The 11190-nt window shown below is 38.8% G+C and overlaps 1 long non-coding RNA gene across 1 annotated transcript; it reads right to left on the bottom strand.

Moving 5' to 3' along the window:
- Positions 1–1194: 1194 nt before the first annotated feature.
- Positions 1195–9162, bottom strand: LOC147612179 (uncharacterized). The gene is made up of 3 exons (XR_015263663.1): positions 7906–9162; positions 7660–7815; positions 1195–1493 (listed from the first exon to the last, which is right to left on the bottom strand). It is a non-coding gene; the product is annotated as an uncharacterized LOC147612179 (long non-coding RNA).
- Between the last annotated feature and the right edge of the window lie 2028 nt (positions 9163–11190).

Raw genomic sequence — 11190 nt, 5'->3', positions numbered from 1 at the left:
TGGGGGGGCGAATTTTTTTTGTCGGAGAGGTTCTCTTGGTCGTTGGGATGCAGACCGTTCGTCAATCGGACGCCCGGTCGTGCATTTATTAAGGTTTAAAGGTCGTCGCTTTTTAACTAAAAATGACTGAAATTTGCGTATAAGCTTGATCAGGTGTCCGTTTTGGATACTGTAAAATCCGTTTTGGATACTGTAAAATCTTATATTAGGGTAAAACCGCACGCAAAGTCCAAATTTGGGCTCAAAATTTGAAGATGCTAAGTAGAAATGACTCATTTAATAAAATCATTGATTTTTATACCATAAAAACTCATAAATTTATCTATTACATGGACATTTCTTTATTAGTGAAGATGGTTATGTTACATCCTTCCCCCCTTAAAGAAATCGAGATGTCCTCATCTTGTCATGAATTGGGGATAATCCTTTAAGAGTGTAGCTTCATCTTCCCAAGTTGCATCCTCTTCAGGGTAATCTTTCCACTGTACTAGATATTCTACAAGAGTTCTATTTCGGAGTTGCCTTTCCCTAGAATCTATGATGCTACTGGGCTGTAATTCAAGGACTCCTTGAGTAGGGATTACAACTTGTTTATCATCAAGAATATGATCGAGACTGGGTACATAAGGTTTTAACAAACTTACATGAAATACATTGTGGACTTTTGGGAGTTAGAGTTTATAGGCACTTTTACCTAGACACTTGATAACTGTATAGGGGCCACAATACCTAGGACTGAGCTTCTTATATTTCCCAAGTGATAAAGAACTTCGTTTGGGTCACACTCGTAGAAGAACTTTGTCTCCTTCCTTGAAGATCCTTTCAGACCTCTTGGGTCAGCATAATGTTTTTGTCGATCTTGGGCAGCTTTAATATCCTTTTGGATTGCTTTGGTTTGTTCCTCCATCTCTTCGAGCATTTTTCTGGATGCCTCAACTCTTATGGTCAGATCAGAGAAATTTAGAGGAGACAAGCATTCTTGCCCATAGAGTGCTTTGAATGGTGACATTCCTATGCTCTGATACCAATTGTAAGGTTCCCCCCTTCTTAAATAGGGGAAACACTTAAGATAGTCCACTAAGTCTTAACTAGAAGAAAATTTCCTATTCATCGACACCTTGACCATGTAGAGATTCAAGGATACGATTCATAGGTAAGACCTAGTCCTCTTATTCTTTTCCTTTATACTGCCGATGATCTAGAATTCGGCCTTCCAGCCTCTACATGCTGGGCAAAACCCTACAAGACCATACACCTCATCGTCGGCCACCACCGTTGGCGAGGACTCAACCCTCTCAGGCTCCATTGCTCGATCCTCCCGTCCCCCTCAGAGGGATGTCTGCACACTAGGGTGGACTTATTCACCGCACTAGCCTGGGCCCTCAGAACTAGGCAGCATCATAATCTCTCGCCTCAATCGGCAAACCTTATTCTCCCAATGGTATGAGGGATACCTTGGGCCATTCCCGCGCTTTGCTAATGACGCCGCCCGTCTATACAAGCACGGAACGGAGTTAGCATCGAAGCCAAGAAAAACTTGCACTCTTTAAAGATAACAATTTCAATGGAATTTATTGAATACAGCATCACACAATTCGTAACTTCATACAATTTTATGTCATTATTTTAAAAGAAAAAGATACACATTTATTAACACTAATATAAAAAAAAACTCTTCTTTAAAAGATAACCAAACTAACCTGGCCACCATTTCCTTGAGGAGCTTGTAAAGGGAGGGTTGGAGCCGCATCGGGAGCATCTTCTCTAATCTCGTTGTTGCACGCTCCTCCCGAGGCAATATTTTGACGTTTTTGGAAAGGGGCCATCTTGGATGTCGTCTTGTAGGGCTCGCTGCCCCAGTCGAAATGCTCCAGTCGGATCTCAATTCTGAGATCGTTTGCTCACCGTATGAGCAAAAGACCACAGCGCATGATAAAGCTAAAACCTCTTACTAAAGCACGCAAATGGGGGGGGAGGGGGGGGATTGTGAGATGTCCTTAACACAAAAACGTTTTGCTAAAGGGGAGAAGGGCTGAGGGCTGCTCTAAGTCTCTTCACACGGGGGGGAGGGGAGAGGGGAGAAGAGTTAAGGACACTTCCTCCTAGCAAGAGGGGGAAAGAGGAAAATTGCCTTATCTGAAAAGTGGCAAATGAGGGGGTGTGAGCCCTCAGCCCTAGTAAGTGTGTACGGTCCACATTTTGGGACGGGGTCCCCAAATTCGAGGCACTGGTCTCGATTTGCGTGTCGAACCGCCCCGAGGGGAGAAAATTTTTTTATCCAAGAGGTTCTCCTGGTCGTTGGGGTGCAGACCCTTCGTCAACGGATGCCCGGTCGTGCATTTATTAAGGTTTAAAGGTCGTCACTTTTTAACTAAAAATGACTAAAATTTGCCTATAAGCTTGATCCGGTGTCCGTTTTGGAGCTGTAAAATCCTATATTAGGGTAAAATCGCACGCAAATTCAAAATTTGGGCTCAGAATTTGAAGATTCTAAGTAGAAATGACTCATTTCATAAAATCATTGATTTCTACTCCAGTACCGGGGCGACAGAGAAATAATCGTCCATCGCTTCAATCCAGACTTCAGTATCCTTCTCAATCTTTGAACCTTCTCCTTTAAAGGAGGGAGGTTGCATTTGCTTGAGCAAGAGCTTCTTCTCCTGGATATCAGTGTAAAGCGTATTGGGAAGTGGAGGGTGATCGTCCTGGCCATCATTGTTAAAAAAAATTTAAGATTACAAGATTCATATTTGCACAACGCTTATTTTGGAGAGTAAAACATTGAAATCATTTTATTTCCAACTATTTATAAGGACGAGTTTTATTACAAAGATCTGAGACTAATATAATTAGTCTTATTTGCCATCAAGGGAAATTCCTAAGCTTGACTATGACATCAGGGTTGGTAGAGCGGTCCACATAGGTGAAATATGGGGGTTCCGCTATAGTTTCTAAGACTCTAAAAACTAATGGTAAGGGTGGTAGACTCTGGATTGGGGTAGATCCCAACACAGCTACTTTGTCAACAGGTAAGGCTTGCATCACTTGGTCATACACCCAACGATCTTGAGGTATGCAAATCCCATCTATAGTCATAGAGGTGTCGGCCCTGGGGGTACGAACGAACCAAAATAAACGGATCATCTTCAACTTTTCAATCCAACAAATCCGCTTTAGGTTGGTGGTAAGGTTCCCAATTCGATCTGCTCGGATGAAGAAATATCTTGGCCCACGACTCCAGAAATCTCTACCCCATCCTCTTTCAATACGAGAGAAATGAGGGAGGGACATCTTCTCTAGTATCTACACCATGGTGTCACGGAACTCGAAATTTGAGGAGTGACTATAGCAGTCTCAAAGATGCATTGGAAAACTAAGCAGTCTCAAAGATGCATTGGAAAACTAGAAACTTCGAGTAGGCATCTTCCTCTTCCTACAATCATTTAAACATCAATTCAACTTGTTTGTTTTAGTAGGATGTTTTTATTAATTAGCATTATGTTAGATAAAACATTCATTGCAAAAAAATAGTCCTTAAATGGCAATTCCTAGGAGCTAAGATCGGCTCTGATACCAATTTCAATGCAATTTATTGAATACAGCATCACACAATTCGTAACTTCATACAACTTTATGTCATTATTTTAAAAGAAAAAGATACACATTTATTAACACTAATATAAAAAAAACTCTTCTTTAAAAGATAACCAAACTAACCTGGCCACCATTTCCTTAAGGAGCTTGTAAAGGGAGGGTTGGAGCCGCATCAGGAGCATCTTCTCTAATCTCGTTGTTGCGCGCTCCTCCTCCCGAGAGGCAATATTCTGACGTTTTTAGGAAGGGGCCATCTTGGATGTCGTCTTGTAGGACCCGCTGTTGCGGTCAAAACTCTCCAATCGGATCTCAATTCTGAGATCGTTTGCTCACCGTATGAGCAAAAGGTGAGCAAAAGACCACAGCACATGAACCCTCTCTTAAGGCTAAAACCTCTTACTAAAGTCCATGTAAATGGGGAGGGATTGTGAGATGTCCTTAATACAAAAACGTTGTGCTAAAGGGGAGAAGGACTGAGGGTTGCTGTAAGTCTCTTCACACGAGGGGGGGGGAAGAGTTAAGGACACTACCTCCTAGCAAGAGGGGGATAGAGGAAAATTGCCTTATCTGAAAAGTGGCAAATGAGGGGCTGTGAGAGGGGTGGCTACAAGGGGCGGTTGTACTACAGCAAGTACATTGCACAGGGTCAGACGGCGGTACGGATGGCGGCACAGCAGAGCATAAGCTATGCAGAAATGCGTGTTGCCCATGGAGCACCCCGGCGGGGGTTTATATAACTGTGGGGTACGGGTACGGGCACTGCGCAAAGCAAGGACAAAAGGACGGTGTACCAGCAAAGGCTATAGATCAGTGGCCTGCATGCGTCTAGGGGAAAGGTACAGTGTCGGGTTAACAGGGAAAGGAGTGGTACGCATATACCTTATCTGGTCAAGGGCAGCATGGGTGTCCACGTAGCCGTACGTGTGGACCACACAGTGGGCGATCGTCCTTTGGTTCTTGTGCGGCCATCGTACAGGCACCCTGGTAAGTGTGTACGGTCCACATTTTGGGGCAGGGTTCCCAAATTTGGGATGCCGGCCTCAATTTGCGTGTTAGACCGCCCCGGGGGGGTGATTTTTTTTTTTTGTCCGGGAGGTTCTCTAGGTCGTTGAGGTGTAGACCATTCGTCAATCGGACGCCCGGTTGTGCATTTATTAAGGTTTAAAGGTCGTCGCTTTTTAACTAAAAATGACTGAAATTTACGTATAAGCTTGATCCGGTGTCCGTTTTGGATGCTGTAAAATCCTATATTAGGATGTAAAATCACGCACAGATTCCAAATTTGGGCTCATAATTTGAAGATTCTAAGTAGAAATGACTCATTTAATAAAATCATTAATTTTTATACCATAAAAACTCATAAATTCATCTATTACATGGACATTTCTTTATTAGTGAAGATGGGTATATTACATAATAAATCAACAAGTGATTACCACAGTAAGACAACAACTCTCTAATAATAAGTTTGTTGCCAGCACCATCGCATTAATAAATCAACTTGTCATTAAATTACTATTAAGATCAACTTGAATTGATATCAAATTTAGGAGCATGCACGACATTAAGGATAGAGAGATAGAGATGGGATTTTCAATGAGTAACAAAAGTAACTAGACTTTATTCATTATCAAGGGATCATGTATAATGTAAGAGAGAGTACATGGAGAGCATGTCCATGGCTTCAAACACTAAAGTATTGCAACTTGAGTTACATCATATATAACTAAGTTGAATGGATTGCCTTCAAGGCCTATGCCATTGGGAATGTGGCTATGTCAGAGGGTTGCAAGAGATGAAATGATCCTTTGTTCATTTTGGGAGTGTTTGTGTTCTTTCACTCAACTCCATCCAGCTAGTTGGCATTGGATCTCTAAAAATTTGTTGAAAAGCATGTTTCAGATCCTTAGCCTAGTACTCTGGTAAGCTGGTGATAACAAATCTACAAAAATTTGTTGAAAAGCATGTTTCAGATCCTTAGCCTAGTACTCTGGTAAGCTGGTGATAACAAATCTACAAAATTCAATTAGAGGCACACGAGACTCTCAAGCATAGTGTTTGAAAATGTGCCCTCATAGGTGTGTGATGATACGAATTAGGGAACAGTACCATGGAAGTCCCTTAATGCCATGAGGTAAGGCACCAATACATCTTTCAGCTCATTATCACTTATATCATTGCTATAGGTGGAAGGTGATATACAAGTATACTCTAGATTCAATGCTGCATTTAATGGCGTGTCATCAATAAGCAACATGTTCCATGGATTGAAGTCGATCCCTCTTCTAACCAACGAATCAAATAGCTTCAAAAACATATGATCTTTTGGTCATTGTGGGTGGCGGTACTCATCCCTCGTTGTGCAATTTGACTGAGAAAAATGAAATTTGAATGTTGCAGGTGGTCCACCATCCCAAGAAAGTTGGTTTTCAATCAATTAGAGTAGAGGCCAGAGATTCCTCTCGGTGATGCTACTCCACATAGCTAACTCAAAGTGTGTTGTCAGTGTCCTCAAAAAATGGAATAGGTCATGCCTCCATGAAACAATGTGTTGCCCACTCTATGCAGTTCACCTTGTACAGCCTTCCACGAATGCTTAAGCATACTGCCATTTAAATCTAGAATAATCACCTTTTTTCGGGCACTCTTTGTTTGGCCAAGACTTGCAGATATGTGTAGACTTAAGAGAATGCACTAGAAAATGAAAATTGAATCATACACGCGTGTACACATAAAAATCTTAGTTCATAATAGATGCCAGCCTGGGACATCAAAAAGTACATATGAATAAATACAAAGGATTCCTATTCTATTTTGTGGTGGATCTTGTCCTACAAGTAGGAGTGGGGATTTTACTAGGATTACAAAGTTTGGAAGGGGCTATGGTAATAAATTTTCTTTTATTGGGAGTTGGAGGGAGAATACTACTTATATGGGTAGGTAATCGTTATCATCTCCATCCCCCTCTTCGTTTTATAACTGCCAGCATTTTGCAGACCACCCTCACTTGATATTTTCTCCTCTCCAGTGTCTTCAGCACCCTTGTTCTTCTCTTCAGCATCCTATGCCATCTTATTCTCCTCTCTAGCTACTATATAACAGGTTCCCTTTTTCTTTGTTGCCTCCTTTTCCTCAGCCACTATAGTGTCTTCACTACCCTTATTCTTCTCTTCATCCTTGTTCTTCTCTTCAGCATTATGTACCATCTCAGCCTCCTCTCTAGCCACTATATAACAGGTTCCCTCTTCCTTTGTTGCCTCCTCCTTTTCCTCAGCCACACTATAGTGTCTTCACTACCCTTGTTCTTCTCTTTACCCTCCTCTCCAGTCACTATATAACATGTTCCCTCTTCCTCTGTTGCCTCCTTTTCCTCAGCTATACTACAATGTCTTCATCACCCTTGTTGTTCTCTTCAGCATCTTGTGCCATCTCAGCCTCCTCTCCAGCCACACTCCACACTCTATGACAAGTTCCCTCTTCCTCTATTGTCTCCTTTCCTTAGTGATTATAATGTCTTCACCACCCCTGTTCTTATTTTTAGCCTTGTTCTTCTCTTTAGCACATTGTACCATCTCCCCTATAACCGTGCCTTCGGTTGTAACTTCAGCACCTATAACTATCATCTTGACATCATCATCAATGCTTCCACCTTTAATTGTGCATTCAATCATAACTTTAGCATCCTTGATCGTTTCTTCACCTATAATATTTCTATCAACTTGTTCATTTCTAAATCACCCTTGTTCATCTTAGTGTCCTCTCTCTCAATGCTTCCACCTATAACTGTACCTTTAGATACCTGCTCTACACAATGGACAACCCCACTTAACAACATCCAGTAGAAGTTGGAATCTCTCTTGTCTCATCGGTATATAATGTAGATGAATCGTTGAGTTTATCACATGTATGATCCTCTAACTTCTCTTGCTCTAGATGAACTGTACCTTCACAAAGGTCCACTACAAAGAAAATTGTGCATTCAGCTAAACATATGTCATGCGTTTCCTTCTAATGGTACACTATTGATCTGCCATGTAATGCACTCATGTAGGGATAATGGCATACCTTGCTTGAGATTCAGCACTCTTCTTCTTCTTCTTCCTTGTGTTCTTGACCTTGTGTATAGCAATTGGAAAACATTGCTCTTCTTTTCCCATCGCTTTATATTTGCATCGTTCTTCTTTACAACCAATAACTCCTTTTTCTTGGATAGAGTTTTATCTATTTAAGAAAATAAAAACAGGTCAAGCTATATACCACTTTGTTACAATTCTTCTAAATAAGAAAGAATGGGGTTTAGGAAATTAGTACCTTCAACAGCAATAGGCTAGCTCCCAAGTCTAGGAGACTTATGAATAGGAGATATCTTTGTTTCCTTCTCTTGCTACCTCTTAAACCTCTCCAACACCTCATCCTCATCATCCCTATCATCCTCCTCATCATTGGCATCCTTCTCCTTGACCTCCTTCTCCTTGAGTTCCTTCTCATCAGCTTCTCATCAGCTTGTTCTTGCTAGACTTTCCACATGATATGAGTGCTCCCTCATGCAATTCTTTCTTAAAATTAGCCACAGCCATAGAACCACATGGCATTATCATATTTGAATTGTTGCATGATGCACATTTCCCTAGGATAATTTTAGGCTTCTCCTTAGAGAGTGTAGAAGAAGGTGCACCTACAACTACTACCAAATTGATGGGCTGCAACACCAAACTGCTAATCAATAGTACTGATAGTACTTAGATAGTACTAAATAGTACTACTACCAATTACTTAGGCTACAACAATAGAGTTCTATACCTCAATAGTGCTCAACAGTACTAGTGCCAAATTGTTAGGGTGTAACACCAAACTGTTAATCAATAGTACTCACATAGTTCTAAATAGTGCAATTTCCAATTAGTTAGGCCACAGCACTAGAGTGCTACTCAATAGTACTAAAATAACACAAAGACAATCCTAGACAGTAGTACTCAAAAGTACTCATCAGGCCACATCACCAAAGTGTTTAATCAAAAGTACTTTGTAATGAAGGAAAGCTAGACAAAACCAACTACATCCTCTAGAACTTCAAAATAAAGGAAATCTTATATTAATATAAGTTGTGGAAGATTATTATTAAGGTTGATACGATGTTAGTGGTAATGTCAGATTTTTGTAATCCAACCTTAAAAAATATAGACCTTGTTTTTACTTTGCATTCGATTATGTAAATCTAATGTCAGATTTGCATAATCCAACACGAACAAGTTTTCTAGATCTTGCTTTCAAATAAGACAATACTAAATAGTAGTACTCAAGCCATATCACCAAAGTGTTGAATCAAAAGTACTTTGTAATGAGGAAAGCTAAACAAAACCAACTACATCCTCTGAAACTTCAAAATAAAGGAAAACTTATATTAATATAAGTTGTGGGAGATTATTATTAAGGTTGATATGATGTTAGTGGTAATGTCAGATCTGTGTAATCCAACCTTAAAAAATCTAGATCTTATTTTTACTTTGCATTTGATTATGCAAATCCAATGTCGGATTTGCATAATGCAACAAGCACAAGTTTTCTAGATCTTGCTTTCATTTTGCCATGGAGGAGAAGCTATGCACATTATGTGTTTCATCATCACCAACAGAAATGATTCTATTATTATATTAATTTATGTTTCTATAATTGTAGAAGCCTAGTTAGCTTTACTTCCTTGTAGGGTTATTTTTTCACTAAAGGCGTGAAAAAAGATAGTGTTCAGACATCAGACTATCAAGCCCTCTCCACAATTACCAGGGACAAATAACCTACAAACCAACCTACATAATAGCCATAGTATGTATAAGCAAATTATTTTACCTTAGAGTGTGTACTTCACAATTGACTGAGTCCTTGCACTCAAAAATATTAAAAACTAGTTGGGAATTTATAAGAATAAGCTTGATTATTCTAATATAGACCTTTTTTAATTTACCAATTAGTTAGTGGAGAAAAAGATGATTAATTTTTAAGTTCTTATCTTAGACAAATTTTCCTTCTTTTAAAGATAACCACACTTCTTTTAAAAGTGGCACAAGGAGGATTTTGAACCCCTTTCTACCATGGGACATGAGCTCTACCATGTTCACTATTACATATTGCAAATCTATTTTTTTTAATTTTGCTTATTGTCTTTATTGGCTTAATCTTTAGTTATTGAAAGTGGTAAAAATACCATGTTTAGCTTTTCAATATCATTTAAACTATTACACAACACATAATCTAATAAAACTCTATAACATTACACTAGCTAAGGTTCACTCTTTTTTTTATAGACAACAACACATAATCAATTTATTAGTTTCCCTTTTTATAAAGGGACCAACACTCTTAGGAGTTTCCCTTATTAAAGTTTCCTTTCTTACAAAGGGACCAACAGTCTTGGGAATATCCCTTAGTAGAGTTTCCCTTTTTATAAAGGGACCAACACTCTTAGGAATATTAAGTCTAAGGAATATCCCTTATTAAATTTTACCTTTTTATAAAGGGACCAACACTCTTTACAAAATAGGCATGTGCTAGACCCCTAAACCTCCTCATTATGGGGCATAGGCTCTCCACTAAACTACACAACCTACCTGTCCTTTCACATATATCACAACTTTTGCTCTTGCATGTGACTTTTAATATCATGAACTAAACCCTTATATTCTTAATTATATTTTTTGAATATAAACTAAGATTCTTAATATAATATTTTGTTGAGTTTACAAATCAAATGGTTATACCATAAACAATCAAGAGATAATATGTGCTCAACATTAAAATTTGATTCTAGATAGCATGTAAACTTTAACAATACTGATGTTGTCCTTTTTAGGCGCCAAGCTTTAAAACTGAAATTTGCACATTGACATACCAAGGTGTTACCCCTCATGGTAGATCCCATTGACAACATTGACATTATTTCACAATCATCTATACCTATACTAATAAAAAAAGAGGCTTAATATTGTTTCAATTTGAAGCTAATGTAAAGCAATTACGATAGCATACTTTTGTAAACCCCCATTGTATATAACCTTCAATAACTAGGTAGTGATACTTGGATACATATCCTCATGTATTTCTTACAGAACAAAATTGATATTTTTTACAAAAAAGAGATGAATGTCTTTAAAGCCATAAAAAACAAGACTAGTGTTGATAACATAAGATAAAGCTTTAAGGTTCTCAATTATATTTTCTAAATAGACAATTCAAACTATCGTAACACACATATTCAAGAGATGTGATATGCTTTAGCATTATAAAATTAAATCTTGACAACATGCAAAATTCAACAACATCGACATTTTTTGTTGAGATCAATCAATCTTTAAGTGCCAAGCTTCGAAGCTTATACTACATATTTGAAGATGCCAATGTTTCACCACTTGGGCTAGAGCCCATTGGCAACATCCAACATTATTCCAGAATAATCATACTATGTTTACAAAAAAGGGGGGGCTTGATTTGGTAATAATTTGAAGCTAATGGACATGTAAAGCAATTGCATCCTCCTCTGGGGATAGGGATAGTTGAATGCATATCCTAATCATGTACACTTATAATACTTGAGTAGTGATACAC

The sequence above is a fragment of the Cibotium barometz genome, chromosome 46, assembly GCF_041138505.1.
Source record: "Cibotium barometz isolate CiBa-2024 chromosome 46, ASM4113850v1, whole genome shotgun sequence".
In the NCBI taxonomy this organism is placed as follows: Eukaryota; Viridiplantae; Streptophyta; class Polypodiopsida; order Cyatheales; family Cibotiaceae; genus Cibotium; species Cibotium barometz.
This window is presented reverse-complemented; position numbering and strand designations above follow the sequence as displayed.